Source organism: Hakea prostrata, chromosome 2 (genome assembly GCF_041222555.1).
Source record: "Hakea prostrata isolate BN-2017 chromosome 2, UWA_Hpros_2, whole genome shotgun sequence".
Lineage (NCBI taxonomy): Eukaryota > Viridiplantae > Streptophyta > Magnoliopsida > Proteales > Proteaceae > Hakea > Hakea prostrata.
The window spans coordinates 43,861,960-43,880,674 of record NC_142601.1 but is presented as its reverse complement, the minus strand read 5'-3'; the positions used below and the strand labels follow the sequence as shown (position 1 = coordinate 43,880,674).

Sequence of the window (18,715 nt, the reverse complement as noted above, 5' to 3'; positions counted from 1 at the left end):
AAATTGCCGACAAAAAGTTTGAACTTTTTGGAGACCCGAATTGGATATCTGAATAAGTAATATCGGACCCTGATATTCCCCCGTGAAAACACTCAAGTAGAAGCAAGACAAATGGAAGAGGAAATGAAGAAAATTACAAATGAATTGGCAGCAAGAGCGAGACTCCCACTAATCACTTGAAAACATTATAATTTCACTTGATTGTATGTGAGCACCTGTGTATGAATTGAACCAGCATATTTATGTATTTTTAATTATTTTATATTTATCTTTTTAAATATTTTATTAAAAAAAATGTGCCCATTTTGGCACAAAAGTCGTACATAACATACAAGATTTTGTGCCAAGATGGGCCAAAGAAACGTGCTCATCTGTGTCCAACAATACAAGATTTCAGTACAGATTCTGTGCCAAATTTGCCAATTCTACATTGAAGCATACGTTGAGGCACAACAGTTGACTAGACATCTAGGGGTAAAGCATTGTTTAGGTACGGGCCCTACCAAATCGAGGCAAACTCTAAATACTAGATATGACCCCCCAGAAAAAAAAAAGGGGTCAAGGTCGGCCAGTGAGTCAATGGGGGATAAGCTTCATCGTCGAGAGGGAAATAGCTCGAATCACCAGCTAAGGCCCCTAAATGACTGCTCAGTGATAAAGGAGGTAGGGGTGCAGAGATAGCCAAGAGGTTTGCTTAGAAGCAGCTACCTTTGACTTCATGTCTGAAGTGAGCAAATTGGCACAGAATCATTGCTATACAACCACTAATATACTTCAGCAAGAGTCGAAACCACAACTTCTTCACTAAAAGGTGTTAGTTTCACCACTAAAACAGTTCTACGTGATATAATAATATAGGTGCAACATCTTGAGAAAGACACTCGGCTATTTTTTTCTAGCATGTAGGTAAGGGAGTGCAAGCCAGCTCATACCTTGGTATGCAATGTCGTCATTCTCGACATTTCCCTGCTCCTATATATAGGGATTTTTATTTGCGGCAGAGACCTGCTCCTGCTGCCGATGGCTAGGATTAAGCCACATATGCAAAAAGAAATCAGACGGTTGAAAAATGTAAATGCAAATTTTGATTTTTATACTTAAAAGTTTAAAAGTTTTTTAATTCACAAATCACATCTCTCTAGATGGATATGAAGCAGAAACCTGATTCGGCGGTGCTGATAAAGAAATTATGGGTCTGAACTCCTGCGCACCAAGATCCAGGTGGCTAGAAAACTTAAGAACTCGATTTTCCTCCATGGATAAAAAATGGTTTCTTCACTTACAGGAGAGAAAACAACTCAAAAAGAGAAAAAACTCCATATTTTCTTTCAGCACATACTATGATGACCTGAAATCTCTTTTATCTTGTCAAAAAAGATTTCAAACTTCAAACCTCCTGTCAGAATTTCAAGACTCTGAGTCTCAAAATCCTGGTGTTTCGACCAAAGTTCGGTATGTCGACCCGTGTCACCGTGTCGGACCCTGGCGACACGGCGACTCGGGCGACATATCGCCCAAAGTCGCTCGACTTTTGGTTGGTGTTCATGCCGAAATCGCTCTTTTTATAAACTCAGCTCCTCCCACAAATTCTCTCTCTCAACCCCATTGACGACGTCCTCTCTCTCTGATTACTTTCTTCTCTTCATCACGATCTCTCTCTTGATCGCAGATCGGAGACGAGAGAGACATATTTCTATAGTTAAGCTCGATCTGTCAGTCTTTGCAGCGGAGATTTTGTGTTAATTTGCAGAGGAACGAAAGTGGGGTCACCGGATTCATCTTCCACTGGAGCGTGGAGAGCACCAGAAGCTCCATCCTCTGAATCGTTTTGGCCTCAAACACATACTTCGATTCTTCCACCTGATCAGAAGGGATGGACCAAAACCTAGGTACGCGGTAATTGTTAAATCTCTGATATTGAAAAGAAGAAAAAAAATGAGCTTTAAGACATTGTTGAACTTGGGAGTTGGAATTGCGTACTTGCAGGTCCAATAGCAGAGGCAATTGGGTTTCCTCCACTTTGGCGGCCAGGGAGAGGCAAGCGACGGCGGCGAGCTGAGCCATCCAAGGCTTGTCTTCGGTGGCCTTCTGCGTCTCTGGCCTCTCACTGCCGTTCTTGCAATCAACTACATCGATAGGTTCCTCTCCAGCTTCCATTTCCAGCGAGACGAGCCTGTCAAGGAGGACACTGAAGCTAAGGAAGTTGCCGTCGTCGGCGAAGAAGAAAAATTAGCCGGCCATGAAGAAGGAGAGGAGATCAAAGTCGACCGTGTCGGCGATATATCGCCGACTTTTGGTTAATCGGTCGGGGGCTGTGCGGGGTCGTGTCGGGCGCGCGTCCCCCGCGCCTGACATGTATTTTTCGCCTCGTGTCGGCAATATATCGCCGACACGAGGAACCGTGGTTTCGACTTCTTTTTCTAGTCGACTTTGCTAGAAATGTGGTTAAGATTCTATTAAATTACAATAATACCCTTCGAAGTATCACACATTCACAACTTATGTGGCATACACAGCTGCCCGTCAAAGGCCCATGAGTGAAGGGATGTGATTTGTGAATTCGAAAACTTTAAATTTTTAAATGTAAAAATTAATTTTGGTGTCAACGGTCTGATTTCCTTTTGGATATGTGGCTTAATCCTAGCCATCGGCAGCAGCTGGTATGCAATATAAGAGTATCTTTGATCGTCGTTTGGAGAATAGCTCAAGTCTCTTTGAATTCTTCTCTTGCTCAAGGTATGCAAGAAACTTCTCTCTTTGTTTCTATGGTTTCGTCCTAGTTTGTTTCAGATTCAGGTCTGGATTTATTGATTCTCTATGTCGCTGTCGTCCCCATCGCGGATTTGGAATTTTTTTCCGTCTTTGATTTAATCGAAGGATTCAGATTTAGTTATAGACGTATTGAATTTGGAAAGGCAGTTTACTCTTGTCTTCCTTGATTGGTTCTTTTACTGGTTTTCGGTAATTGTCGATTTTAGGAAAGTTTTCTCGATCGATCGATCAGTATAACCGTTTAGGTTTCGTTTGTGTGTATCGTTCAGCTGAGGGTTTTTAGCGATTTAGGTTAGATCTTGATCTTAATCAAGTTGTTGTTAATTTTCTCATTACAGATGCAGATCTTCATTAAGACTCTCACAGGAAAGACCATCACCCTGGAGGTGGAAAGCTCAGATACGATCGGCAATGTAAAAGCTAAGATCCAGGCTAAGATCCAGCAGATTCAGGACAAGGAGGGAATTCCCCCAAACCAGCAGCGTTTGGTCATTGCCGGAAAGCAGCTTGAGGACGGCCGTACCCTTGCAGACCAACATCCAGAAGGAGTCCACCCAGGGGCGGACCTGTAGAGGGGCCGAGGGGCCATGCCCCGGATTTTTAGAAAATAGTATTATTCTTTTATTTTTTTCTTCTAGTTTTTATATAAATTTCTTTACTTTTTTTGAGTTTTATTCTTCCCAAGTGTGAAATGTCCTAATTAAAAATTTAATCCTCAATCTCCTATTTATTCTTTTCTATTTGCTCTTTCATTGCTCCTTTCTTTCTACTTATTACTTCCGGATTAAGAAAATTTTAAAAAAATTATACTCCACAATTAGGTACTCTTTTTCACTCGATTTATTTGGTTTACATCTCTTACCAAAGAAAATTTTGAATTGCATCTAATTTTTTAGGTTTGGAATCATGTATATATGTATATATATATATATATATATTTGTATTGTTGTTTTAATTTAATTTACCTATATTTTGTGGGAAAAAATTATTATCAATAATTTGTCTTTTTTTTAAATGTGTGGACCTACAAAATATATGTGGACTATTCCCTAATTCAATAAAATAATTTAGAGGTGGGATCTTTAATAGGTCTTATAAGGACTTACACAATATGTGACAAAAAAACATTAGTGCTTCCTCAATAGGAAGGTTATGTGGCTTTCATTCTTCGGCTCCCCTCAATATTGAATTCTAGGTCCCCCTCCCCGAGCCTCCACCGGGATTCCCCCTAGGCTAGTCGATCTTGCGAGAGACGCACACCGGACGTGAAGGTTAAAGAGGACTCTAAATGTATCACCCATAGTTGAAAAAATCTTTCGACCTTTGGAGGGGTGTCAAAACCCCAACCGAAACGCGGGGGTGAACAACCCCCGCAAGGTGGGGGCGAGCACGGAACCGGCCAAGCCGAACCCCACCGACCCATTAAACCCGTATAAAGAAATAAAATAAAATAAATTTAAATGTAAAAGACAAGAAAACCCCCAAGATCCATTTGTTTTCCTTTATTGTTTTGATTTGGAATATGCAAACAACAAGCTTGTCAAAGCATTCGCTATTTGGAAGATGGGTTTAGGGCTTGTTTGGTTACATGAGTCTGGAGATTTCAAATATCTAGAGATTTCAAATCTATAGACTTCAAATCTATGGAATCATAATTTATAAAATTAAGTGTTTGGTTGTGGAATGAAATCATGGATTCATCCTAAAAACTATTTGATCGACGTGATTTTGTGAATGTACAATTGTATAGCTTTTTGAAATCTCGGATTTCCACCCATAAATCTGCGATTCACCTTTACACTAAAACGTGAATCGAGATTTCATGAATCTAGAGATTTTACAACCAAACGGGTATAATTCTCAAATTCATGAATCCAGAGATTTGAAATCTCTAGATTCATGTAACCAAACAGGCCCTTAGTAAATATTTAGCAAGTGTATTATCATTTGAAAATCTTTTAATGTTTTATTTTAATCCATTTTTACAAATGTCAAGAAGGAGGAGGAAAATAAGCAAAGACAACCCACTAAAATTCATCATGATGCCATTTTTTTTTTGTATATTAGTTTTATAAAGTTTATAAATCTTTGTAGAAAAAAGTTTTTAGTTTTAAACACCCAACCCAAAAGACTTGGAGATAACTTAATGCTTATATATGTTCACATACTCTTGATAAATTTCACATATTAACAAGGTACTCAAAACATACCGCTAGTAAATCCGAACCCAAACCGTTAGTAAACCCAATTCTAAACCGTTAGCCCAAACCGTTAGTCAGCCCGAACCATTCCCGTTATGTTCTTAATGGGCCGTGTTTGGGCTTCACAGTCTTTTCGGCCCAACCCGAACCGTTGACACCCCTACTTTGAGGTAGGAGCCACTACTCAGCTGCTAATCTAGAACCAGATTTCTCAAAACAGTATTGGGTCAAAGAGGGGAAGGGTTTGGGGAAGTAGTATTTACCTTTTAGGATTGATTCTTGTCCAAGAGAATGTGGTTTCAGAGAAGGGCTTATTATTATGAGCGGCAGATTTCCGAAATCCTAATCCCTTCCCCTCCTCTTGGAAACCGGAATGTAACATTTGTCCCATGAGCTGAGAACATGATTACGAACTAACCTATCACAAACTTGCTTGGGTAAATAAAAGATGGACATACATGATGGGATGGATTAAAGAATAGGGGTAACAAGAACTCTTCTTCTTACAAAAATATGGCAGTTAGATTTCCAAATTTTTAGTTTAGAAGAGACTTGGTGACAATGAAAGTCTTTCACCTTGGATTTAGAATGAAAAAGATATGAAGAAGTCATCAATCAAACTTATATTTAAGGCTGTACGAAGAGAGATCATGTAGTATACAAGGCGAAACATTAGCACTAAGGAGATGCTACCTTCAGAGAGATTTCAGAGAGATTTACTTCCTTTCTATAGGGTGCAGAAGATAAATTGACAGCATCTCTGATGGAAAAGAGGCCTACCTTGGTAGCTCTATAGAATATCATCAGCAAAAAAGGGATGAATGAGTAATTATGAAACTTTCCTAGTAATTTCTGTAACAACTCGATGGAACTTCTATCAATTCCTAGAAAACTGGTTGGCCTCTTAATTTTACCCTTTTTTTTTAAACAGAAATATGATAGGTGTCTACTTGGTCAAAAAATAAATAAGCTATCGATGGAATCCTCTTTAACCTTAGTTCACAAAATGTGAACCTAGCTAAGCCATGTAAGTGCACTTTAAATGTTTAATTCTAAGTTTCTTCTTTTACTATCAAACTGGAAGGAAATGAATAAAAAAAATATATAGATTCCTTTGAAGGTTCTTAATGCAAACAAGTTGTTGAGTGATACGGGAGAAATCATAATCGAACCAGGGTCCGCCTGTGGTTCGATCCTTGACCCCGGTCGGGAAAAAAAGAACCGACTCGCATTCGAGCGGGTTGGGCTTAAGACCTAACTTGCTGAGAAAGCAAACTGACTCAGTCAACAAGCACGCCCGAATCCGTGATAATTGGAGTCAACGGATTGTCAAGCAGACGGTTAAACGACATTTATGGAAGCAGACGGTTAAACGGCATTTATGGAAACGATCGTGCTTACTTGGGTAATGCCACGCTATGATCGTGCAGTTATCCATTATCCTACCGCGAACGGATCTATTAATAACAGATCTAATCGTTAAGATTGGACGGCCACCTGAAGAAGGTTCGAGTAAATCCAATGAAGGAGATTCGAGGGTAAACCCTATATAAACACAACCTACCTTCAAGAGAGGTATCTGAATCGTATTCTCAATATTCGTATTCATACTTTTGCTCTGTGCTCAAGCAGAGCCTTTTGTGATTAGTTCATTAGCTGACTTAGTCTTCGGAGGTGGACTCCCAACCCCAACGGTCGGGCCACATCTGACGATTGTTTTTGCAAGTCATCCATCGGAGATCTAAGGGCTAAGCAGATTTTGGACGCATCATTTGGCGCCGTCTGTGGGAAACGCTTCAAAAAGCCATGGTTACCAGATCGTCGGCGGCAGCAGCAGCTAAGCGAGAAGCTGATGCATAACTTCCTAGAGGGAACAATCCAGAGGATATCCCTAAAGGAAGTCGACCCCATGAAGTTCGAGAAGATGGTGGTCATGGGGGTAATGATCAATTACATCCTCCTAATCCACTCCAGTAGCAGTTGGATCAACTAAAGCTCCAACTTCTGGAGATGAACCAAATGCTTCGTACGTTGGCCAGGCAAGTGGTGGCGCCACAGGCTCCTGATCAACGCGAAGCGACAAGGCGTATGAGAGAAAGGAGGAAATAATTACCTCTCTTCCACCAAGACGTTCCCCACAAAGGGAAGGAAGGCTTCAAGAGGACCCAAAATGTTGGTCAGAATTTTCGAGAAGATGCCCGGAGACAAGACAGAGAACCAAGAAGAACAGGAGAACTCCTTAGAAGAGACGAGCGATTTGAAAGACCGCAAGGAAGCACAACTCATTCAACGACAAGGTTGGGTGTAGGAGTGCGAACTCATTCACCAACTCCTAGGCATGCGGTTCGGGACAATGCTCTCATCGTTGTTGACTGTTCGATGCATATTGGCCCAGAGTTGGTCAATATTAATCAGAGACTCGGACAATTGTCCAGAGGAAGAATAACTGATGACATTTATTTGGTCATTAGAAAGACCTCGTTCGCCAAGGCAATAGCCGGATATCAATTTCCTCATAATTTCCGGTTACCAACCTTTTCTTCTTTCGACGGTTCGAGAGATCCTATCACTCACATTAGCTATTATCAGCATATAATGGCTGTAGCTGGTAATTCAGATGAAATCCTTTGTAGGGTATTCGGTTCATCTTTGACCGGAGCAACACAAAAGTGGTTCTCGAATCTTCCCTCGGGAAGGATCGCGGACTTTGAGGAGCTGGCGCGAAAATTCATTGGTCGATTCCAAAGTGGAATACATATTAAGAAGACTGAGGAGACCTTGTTCACCATCAAACAAGGGAAAAGTGAATAGATTCGGGAATACTTGAAAAGATTCAACATGGTCACAATGGTCACAATGGAGATTGAGAATCTAGATGAACATGTAGCTAAAATTGCTTTGTTCACAGGACTCACCAATGGAAGACTCTTGGAGTTATTACTTCAGGACATGCCTACCACCTATGCTGAACTGATGCAAAGGTGTCGAAACCAGGCGGAGGTAACGGAGATCCTAGATGCATGTCAGGGAGACACTAAGGCCCCTGTAAAAGAACAGAAAGCTCCTGTGAAAAAGCAAAAGCGGAAGCAAAATGTTTGGGATCGAGTTGGAAGGCCTCGCTCGGCGTGGCGACAGAAGTCTCCCGATCAAAGCGAGTATATGCCATTGAATACTCCTCGGGCAGGCATCTTGAATATTATCAAAAGGCAGGATGCCCTAAAATGGCCACCAAAGCTTCCAACAAAGCCTTGGGAGCAAAACAGGGAGAAGTATTGCCGTTTCCATAAGGACTACGGTCCCTATACTAATGATTGCATGCATTTGAAGGCCGATATCGAGAGATTAATATCGCAAGGTCACTTGTCTAGCTTCATTAAAGGGAGATAGACAGAACCACGAGGAACCAGTGACAAAAGGGAGCATTCGGTAAGTCGAGAACGGTTGACCGAGGCTCCTAAATCTAAGAAGGGCAAAGAAGTAATCGATGCCACTCGATCACCCATATTGACAATATTTGGAGGGCCCCGAATCCGAGTCGCTCCAAAAACTAAAAGCCAAATCCAAGTTCGTTGGAATTGGAGAAACCTAGAAGCGGAAGAGACCGAATGGTGAGGGTTCGATCACCTTTGGTGAAGAAGATGAACGAGACGTATGTATACCTCACGATGACGCCGTAGTCATCAAAGTAGAAATTGCACGCCGGGAGGTGCACAGAGTGTTGATTGACACAGGGTCTGCTGTAGACCTTTTATCTTATGAGGCTAATCAAAAGCTGAAAGTCGAAGAGGATCTAATGGAACCATCATCTACGCATCTTTACGGCTTTGCGGGATCCTCAGCTATAGCCGAAGGATCGGTACAACTGGATTTATTAGTTGGAAGTTTCCCCAAAGAAGCTACTATTCGAGTGAACTTCTTGGTGGTTCGGGAACTTCCAGCTTACAATGTCATCCTCGGCAAACCATCCCTTTCAAAGCTAGGTGTTGTAGTTTCGAAGAAGCACCTGAAGATAAAATTCCCAACTAATATGGGAATCATTCAGGTTTCCTCTGACCAAAGAGTCTCCCAACAGTGCTACGTGGCATATTTGAAGGATAAGGAGGGCCCAAGGAAGGCCACAACATTATCAATAGAGATACGAGACGATTGTGACGAAACAAAAATGCAACGACCCGAGCCAGTAGAGAAATTGGAGCGAATCTAGCTGTATCCTGATAATGAAAAAAGGACTACTCATATCGGATCTGAGCAGCTGGAGGAATTCAAGATGGAATTGAAGTTTTTCCTACAGGAAAACAGTGATGTGTTCACGTGGTCTGCGAAGGATATGCCGGGAATAGATCGGCATGTAATAGAGCATAAACTTTGGATAGATCCAAAACTAAAACCATTTATTCAAAAGAGGAGAAACTTCTCTATTGAAAAGCACAAAGCCATCAGGGGCAAAGTAGAAAAGTTGAAGAACTCTGGTTTCATTGAACCCGTCGAATGCCCAGTCTGGTTGGCCAACGTGGTAATGGTCAAAAAGGCAAACAGGAAATGGAGAATGTGTACAGACTACACAGATCTCAACAAGGCTTGCCCGAAAGGCTGTTATCCGTTGCCCCAGATAGATCTTTTAATAGATGCCACTACTGGATATGAAATGTTAAGTTTCATGGATGCATATTCGGGGTACAACCAGATCCTCATGAATCAAGACGATGAAAAGTTTACTGCTTTCATGACTGATCGTGAAAGTTTCTATTACAAAGTCATGCCCTTCGGTCTGAAGAATGCAGGGGCTACTTATCAGAAGGCAGTAAACAAAATATTCAAAGATCTGATTGGGAGAAATATGGAAGGATATGTTGACGATATGCTAGCAAAAAGCACAGCCAGATCGAGGCATATTGAAGATTTGACAAAAGTATTTTTGGTACTCCGGAAATACCAAATGAATCTGAACCCGAAAAAATGTACCTTAGGGGTATCATCAGGGAAATTCTTAGGTTTCATGGTGACTCAAAGAGGTATCAAGGCCAAATCCAGCCAAAATACAGGCTTTGATTAACATGGAATCTCCCAAAACCATTCAGGATGTGCAATGCCTAATGGGATGAGTAGCTGCGTTGAACCGATTCATCTCACAATCGGGAGAAAAATGTCTTCCCTTTTTCAAGGCACTCAAGGATTTGAGGGGCAGTAGGAGGTGAAGTGGTTAGAAGAATGTCAAAAGGCATTTGAAGATCTGAAGGAAACACTGGGTAAACCACCGCTTTTGTCTCGACCAGAGAAAGGGGAAATTTTGCAAGTTTACTTGGCAACATCACACTCGGCGGTGAGTTCGGTACTTGTTCCGAGAAAGACAAGAAACCAGTGGCCAATTTATTATGTCAGCCACGTGCTCCTTGACGCAGAAACTTGATATTCTCAGATTAAGAAGCAGGCTTTGGCTCTTATGATAGCGGCAAGGAAACTGAGGCCATACTTTCAAGCACATCTGATAGAGGTATTGACTACTTTCCCCCTTAGTAAAGTTCTTCGTAAGCCTGATTTATTTGGAAGAATGGTAGCATGGTCAGTTGAGCTTGGTGAATTCCAAGTAAGTTTTAAGCCTCGGACGGCAATAAAGGCCCAAGCATTGGCCGATTTCGTGGTAGAAACCACTGCACCGACCGAGGAAGTAGCTGAACCCAGTATTCCTACCATGTGGGAGGTATATGTGGACGGCTCAAGCAACAAAGAAGGAGCCGGGGCTAGAATTCTTTTGAAAAGTCCGGCAGGTTTCATTATTCAATGCGCTTTAAGGTTCACAGTCGAAGCAAGCAATAACAAGGCAGAGTATGAGGCCTTGATAGCTGGACTTCGATTGTCAAAAGCTCTTGCAATAGTAGAGGTAACTATCTTTAGTGACTCACAGCTTATAGTCAATCAAGTGCAAGGGGAGTACGAAGTCAAGGAGCCTCGATTACAAAAATATCAAGAAATTGTACAAGAAATGCAGAAGGAATTTAAGAATATAAGAATATGTCAGATTCCAAGAAAAGAAAATGCAATAGAAGATGATCTTTCAAGACTAGCTAATGCCAAAGAAAAGACTCTAGACCCTTTGATCTACATTGAAGAATTAGCATTCCCAAGCAGTCAGGAGAAGGAGATATCCTATATTGAAGTGGAACGATGCTGGATGGACCCGATCATGGAATATCTCAAAGATGATAAGGTCCTATGCTGGACCCCTCTTGAGATGTTTGGGACCCGAAGGATCGGAAATAGCTCTGGTAGAAGTGCATGAAGGAATTTGTGGGGCGCATATGGGTGGTCGAGCTCTGGCCCACAAAATTTTAAGACTCGGTTTGTATTGGCCAAAGCTCCAACAAGCTGCAATGGAATACGTTCGTCGTTGTAGCAATTGCCAGATCCATTCCACGGTATCGAAAAGGCTAGCTGAAACCCTAACATCAATTCTAGATCTCATCCCTTTTGTGATGTGGGGAATTGACATCACAGGAAAATTCACTAAGGCTGCAAGGCGAAGAGAATATCTCATTGTAGCAATCGTTACTTCACCAAATGGGTAGAAGCTTGTGCTCTAGCGACCATCACCAAAAGGAGAGTGGACAAATTCATATTAGAATCAATCATTTATCGGTTCGGGATGCCAAAAATCCTTGTGACTGATCATGGCACACAATTCGACAACCCACAATTCGAGCAATTTTGAAGCACTTACCTGATCGAGCATCGTATGTCATCAGTAGCATATCCCCAAAGCAACGGTCAAGTAGAGGTTATGAACCGAACACTACTTGATGGGATAAAAAAGAGACTTGAAGCTGACAAAGCCTTATGGGTTGAAGAATTGCACAATGTCCTGTGGGCCTATCAAATTACAGTTCGAACTCCCACAGGAGAAACACCATTTAAATTGGCTTATGGATCGGAAGCAATGGCGGGAACACTTCGAGAAAGAGAATTCAAAGAAAAAGCCAATGAACAAGGATTGCTAGATAGCCTTGAGTTACTAGATGAAGTTCGGGCAAAAGCGATTGCTCGAACCCAATATTATCAGCGAAGGATAGCGTCACACTACAATACCCGAGTAAAGCGCCGTCAATTCCGAGCGGGAGATCTAGTTCTAAGGAATACCTTAGCTTCAGACCACACCACCATAGGAAACTAGATCCCTCATGGGAAGGACCATATATGGTAATCACACCGATCTGTTCGGGGGCATATAAGCTAAAGAACATGGCAACTGATAAAGAGCTAGATCATTCGTGGAATGCTAGACATCTGAAGAAATATTATCCCTAAGAAGATCATCATTTTCATTTTTGATGTAACAACATTCGACTCAATCAATGCAATTCCCAGTTTCAACACAATATCTTTTGATTGGGGGCAACGAACAATATTCAGCGACAAACAGATCAAAATCAAAAGGCATCGGTTTAAAACCCTAGTGGGACCTTCTTAGGCTTAATGAATTTCTACATAAATCCTTAAGTAAAGGCATCGGTTTAAAACCAACTACGACCTATTCAAGCGAAGACTTCATTGAATGACAAAGCTCAAAGGATAAAGTTTATTCTTTATTTCTTTAAACGGCCAGAAGTGGGCCAACCTTTACAACAAAATTCTCAGAAAAAATACATATGAGATAACAAGTGTTGAGGTACTATCTTCTCTCGGTTGGGAAGAAACATCATCATTGGCGATTGCGAAGAACTCCAAAAAAGGATAGATGCAGCTTTTCTAGAAGCAACTCAGAGTCAAGAAAAATGAGTCTGGAACGTTGAAAGAGAGTTGGGAAAATGTATGACGACTGCTTGCCGTGGAGGCATAGGCCCTTCTGATCATTTGATTCTCCTCCTCGGTGATTGTGAAGAATTTCGTAAACTCCCACCTTCAAAATCCTCCGCAATTCCATACTCTTTATCCAGCTTTTTCTGAAGAGGCTTGACCTTTGGTTAGACCTGCATTCAAGGCAAGCTCTTCATAGCTGAATCCTCTGAGAGGGGACAAAGGAGGAGAGTCATCAAGATAATGCATTATATCCGGATTTGGAATGGGCAGATCCACCACATCCTTGGCCCAAGCAGGAAGACGAAGTCGCAGCTTTTCAAACACTTCGGGATGACAATTCGCGAGATGGGGAGCTGTGTTGAAATAAGGATTTCTCCTTAAGATCGACTCCCATACCTCGTTCTCGCCGTCCTGATATGCCTGCAAATTATAAGCGTTCAACATGTTAACAAATGGCTTACTCTGCAAATATTTGAAGATGCAAGCCCTGCGAACATCATTCGGAAGAGATTCGGGCAGAAGGGTAACAGCTTGCCTTGGAGGCGTAGGAGCCTTAGCTCCAAACCCTTTCAGCTCTCCCGAAAGCTTCTCTACTTCCCGATCCAACCTTTGGGTCTTCTTCTTAGCACCATCCAAATCCGAATGAAGTTGCACAATTTCAGAATTCTTCTCTCTAGCAACTTCCCAAAGCCTATCCTTAAGATGAGCAATCTCGAAGTCTTTGGCTTTGGATTCCTCCCGAAGCCGAGAGAAACTATTACTCAGTCTACTAAGCCTAAAAGCTGACTCCACTTGCTTATGGAAGTTATCAGAAAGGCTCCTGCAATACTTCAAGAGTTAGTCAAGAGTACAAAATTTTTGGAAAGAAAAGCAGGGAAGAGATACTTACAGCACAAGAGACTTTACAAAATCCTTGTCTGAGACCGCAGTGAAGGCTCTGCTCTCGGCGGGCATCTAAGCAAAAGTGCACCATTCTAGTGCCTTCTCAAAGTTTCCTATCACCAAGTCAGACTTCTTTAGCGACCAGGAAGGCCTGTACACATCATCATCAGACCAAGGATGCTTTCTTTTGGAAGCAGCACCCTCAGCCTCTACAAAAACCTCCTCCACAGACGGAGGAGGAATCTCCACAGCTGGTGAAGGGTTGGAGGAACATGCCAACGAGGCACCAACAGGGGTTTCAGAAGTGCGAGTGATGACAGAAGGAATAATGTCTTCCTTAGAAGACCAAACGGTCTCCATCATGGAAGAAGGCACGAGAGAGGCACCAGTAGAGGCTGTGGGAATCTGAACTTTGGCAGAATCATCAGCAACAGTCTCTTCGCGTGGAACAACCTTTGTCAAAACAGGAGCCGTCTTCTTGAAAGACTTTGCCCTAACCACATCCAAGTTTACTCTTGGAGGCACAGCGAGAAAAAACAAATTCCGTCAGTTCAAGAGGTCAGCTAACGCGAAAAACAAAAGAGGGAGAGAAACCCTAGATGTCTGAAGTTCAGACATCAGAGAATGATATCCAGCAAGGAACTCCTGGAATGAATAACCCCCAAGTATACTATTTTGGAGATTACTCAAGGAGGAGAAGTTTGTTTTAGAACTGAATAGAAGAGAAGAAAACTCACTTGTTCAAGTTCTAATTTGGGTATTGACAGAAGATAGAAGTACAGAGGTAGCAAAGGCAAAGAGGAAGACTATTCTTGCAAGTGACAAAGACAAGAGTGAAGCACACTTGAGGGATTTAAATAGCCTCATGGAGCGACGTGACGGTTGAAAACCCACATAGATCAAGGGTCAAAAAAGAAGGGACGTTTCGAATTTTGAATAAAATGCAAGATCAACGGTCAGGGGATAATGACGTTTCAAATTCATAACTCAAGAGCTAAGTTCGTCCCAAGCCTCCACGTGGAGTATTGCGCACCTGATACAAGGATACCAGCCAAATATCAACCATCACACCAATATTAAATGAAAAAAGTATTCCCAATTTCTTGGGAAGAATAATTCGTACGCAAATATGAGGAAACGTTTGGGCTTCTTCATGAAGGGGGAGCAACCTGAAAAGAAATGCTTCTAGTATGTCATAAAAGGTTCAGCCAGGTAGATTCCAATGGTCCCGAGCGTCAATCCCTCTAAGATCCCCACACGTCAACTTCGACGAAGGTACAAGGTTATTTTAGAAAAAGCCAAGTTCAGTTCCCGAACATGATTCTAAAGGAAGGAAATGAAGTAAATTCTCTAAGTACTCTATGAGAAAGTACTACCAGATCATTGCAACAACTATTAGAAGATTTCAAGAAAAAGGAGACAAATATTCATTATCATAGGCCATGGGGGGCCAACCCTTACAAAAAAAAAAAGCAGTTTCCTATTTTTCTTGGACAAGTTTTAAGGATCCGCAAGTGGAACAGGTCACTGAGGTTCTTCAGGAAGAGGCGGCGAGTCATTAAGAAAATCCTCAATATTCGGATCCGTCGGAATAGGATCCTCTTCTTCCAAAGCCCAGTCAAGCAAAGACAACCCAAGCGTTTCGAAGACTTCTCTGTGGCAAACACTCTGAAAAGGAGTTGTATCAAAAGTAGGGTTTGCCTCAAGGATAGCCTTCCAGACATCATTTGTCCCGCTCGGTAGGCTTGAAGGTTGTACGGAGTCATTAGATCGCTGAAGGGAATGCTGTTCAGATACTTTCGAATGCAGTCCCTCTGAAGATCTTGAGAAAGATGTTCGGGTTTGCTGGGATCGACCACCTTCTTAAAACGATCATATTCAAGGGCCAAAATCTCGAGCTTTTTAGTACACTCGGAAGCAAGCATTTTCTGTTTTTTTGCTTCACGTTCCGAAGCACCAGCAAGACTGATGGACAAGTCAAGTTCTTTCTTCAAAGTGTTGACCTTGTCATTCTCCTCTTTGAATCTTGCAACCTCCTTTTTCAACCGCTCCACTTCAGAATTTGCAATCACCAAACGCTCTTCACAAGTCTGGAGTAGGGAACCACTGCGACCAACTCGGTTTAAAGCCGCAATATGTTGGTAGAAGCTCAGCACAACATGTAAAACCCAGCCCTAACCTTGACCCGGAAACCTTGTTATTTGTAGGTCCAGTGACCCGAAGTAAGGTAAGAAGTCAGCTTTGGGCCATCCCAGTGGAGGACTTGGTGTCTGGCTTTGAATCCATGAGAGTTGATGATGAAGTTCTATTTATGGAAACTGAATCTTGATGAAGATCGGATTAGTTGATGGACTTGGAGTGCTCTCTATCATGGTTTGAAGGCATTTCTACCTATTAGGTAAGTCACTTGATATGTGTGCAAAACCCCTTTAGGATTGGATTTGATCTGGGCCTTCAATTCCCTGTTTTGGAATTGCTGTCTGCATAGGTCGATTGATTGGTCGACTGGACCAGTCGACCAATCCACTCGACCAATGGGTGCTGTCTTTGGCAATTAGGTCTTGCTTGCTCTATTTAAGTCCAATCTCGAGTCTACTTCATATTTGCTGCCTCCAAACTCTTTGGAACGAACCAAAGACCTCTACAAGTCATCTCCCTTGCATCCTTGGTGATTTTCTTGACGGATCTTCGTCAAAACTCTTCCTTTTGCATCAAAGGTAGGTCTATACTCTCTTCTTCTCCTCCATCTCTGTTTTTCTTTCCTTTTTGAGTTGAGACAGGAGAGGAGATGCTGCATTCTCTGTTGCAAACATCTCTGGACTTGTCTCTCATGATCATCCTAAGGATTAATGGCTAAAACAATGATCCTAACCATGATCATTGCAAGCTTTTGAAGGAATCATGATCAAACCATGATCTAGTCTTTGTTTAACTTCTGATTTGAATTCTGATCTCCTTGGATCTTCTATATTGATCATGTTAGTAGTCAATTGCTGTGTTTTCTTTTCATGATCCATGATCTATCAATCTCTAGTTGTTTCTCTTCTACCATACCATGTTTTCTTCATGAATCATGATAGTTACATATATGGTAGGTTTTGTTTCCTTATTTAGATTTATGCTTTTAAGCCTATTTCCTTGAAGATCTAAGTATGCTTTTCATGATACCTTTACCCGAATCAATGATTCATTCTCCTATTGTTCTTGTCTTTGATTTCTATCTTGAATTCTTCAAGATCCATGGTTGATCTAATTATGGTAACTTTTTGTTTCCTAATTTGGATCTTGATGGCTTGATTTGATTAGTGTTTTGAGGTCCCCTATATGTTAAGATATTACTGTTGTAGTTTACCCCTTGATTAGTACCCTTTTGAACCACCAAATTCGGATTTTATATCTCAAAACTCTGATTTTTAGGCTACTGTCTGCATTGGTCGACTGGACCAGTCGACCAATCCACTCGACCAATGAGTACAAGCAACTCCGAATTGGTCCGTGTTGGATGTTTTGATATCTTTTCTGTTAGGGATCTTTCCTAATATGTTGTATACACTTGTTTAGGACCTTCTTCTCAAGTTTGCCAAGATCTTACTTGATTTCTTAGGATTCCTTTGCGAGTTATAAAAGGTAAGGATGGTTACTTCTTTAACAACATAAATAGCATGAATCTAGTTTCTATATTTGAATATCATTGATTTGTTTCCTTAATTAGATTCTTACAATGATATATTACTGTTGCATAATCTTGATAACAGTAGCATTACTTATTCATATTGAATTGACTCATGTATGATTTACTTACCAATTATATACAAAGTGATTGTAATTATTGATTTCTTTCCATATATGAAGTTACCATATATGTGATGATATGAATTGATGCATGTGTATGCTTAAGTATGGTTTGGAAAGGAGAGGTGTCCTTTTGACACTTCTGTCCTTGGACTACTACGGGAATATTATGGGATGTTTCCGGAGATGCCCTCTGGACACCTTCCTAAACTGTTGGATGACATATCTAGGACTGTCTAGTAGTGTTTGGCTAGGATGTCCCGTTATGTCGGACCCTAATCGGAGGGGTATTGAGACCGAACGACTCGTGGTAGCAATGGGGATTCATGGGCGCTCAAGACCGGTAACCAACCCGTGAGAGGACAGGAATCACATTGTGGGGGCCACTTATTGGTAGGGTTGCATATGGTTAGATTTGGGCTCACGGGCGCTCAAGACCGGTAACCAACCCGTGAGAGGACGTGAGAGCTTCCCGTTTACCATATGTGGATGATCAATAGGGTTGATGAGTCCGTAGTCAGGGACTATGAGGACTCTAGTGTGAAGGATACCGGATAGGATCGTCAGGGACGAGGAATGGACGTATCTGGATCTGACTTGATGTAACCAAGTAGAAGACTTGCATTTGGCTAGGCTTAACCCTGGCATGCGCCGGTACTTAGACCAATGGTGATGTGAGAGAGTGGTGACCTATACCCCCAGCCATGGAATGTCCCGAGGGATCCCGGACCCATTACCAACTGATGATGAGTGATTGAGACCTTCCTAAAGAAGTACGGTGCTATGACTTAAAGCATGTCTGCCAATAGAGACCAGCATATGTAGAGTTAGATTCATTCATTCATTGCTTGTCTCATACCATATTGCATTTATGTTTGTTCTGAAATCCTGCCATTTTTGTTATTATGGATTTAACTGCCTTACTGCGTTTCTTTGGAACTCATTCCTTTATTGTACAATGTTTGTTAGACTATTCTGCATGTACTGAATATTATGACGGCCCCTATGAAGAAGCGCAAGGAGAAGAGGCATATCTCCAGGAAGGTGATTGCGGTTACAACAATTACACTGAAGATCCCGCGAGTGGTTATGCTCCGTACGATGCTTAGTCCGACCATTGAGTGGAAGCGCCCTTGTGCTGTTTATGAGATTTATACTTATAGGGATGTTGTCTATAAAGTTGAGAACAATTTAGTTACCCATTGTACACTGCTTTGGGATTAGATTTTGTCTTGCTTATTCTCTTTTAGAACTACTTTTCCGCTGGTTGTAGAGTG

General features: G+C 41.7%; 1 protein-coding gene across 2 annotated transcripts in view; it reads left to right on the top strand.

Moving 5' to 3' along the window:
• Positions 1-2,669: 2,669 nt before the first annotated feature.
• Positions 2,670-18,715, top strand: part of LOC149024418 (polyubiquitin) — a 77,548-nt gene continuing 61,502 nt past the window's right edge. Inside the window, exons 1-2 of one of the 2 annotated variants that reach the window (XR_016171642.1) lie at positions 2,670-2,736; positions 3,111-3,549. The gene's annotated coding sequence lies outside the window, so the exon portion shown is untranslated. Of the gene's footprint in view, positions 2,737-3,110; positions 3,550-18,715 lie in introns of those variants that run through there. The other variant, XM_089144669.1, reaches the window with a different exon arrangement.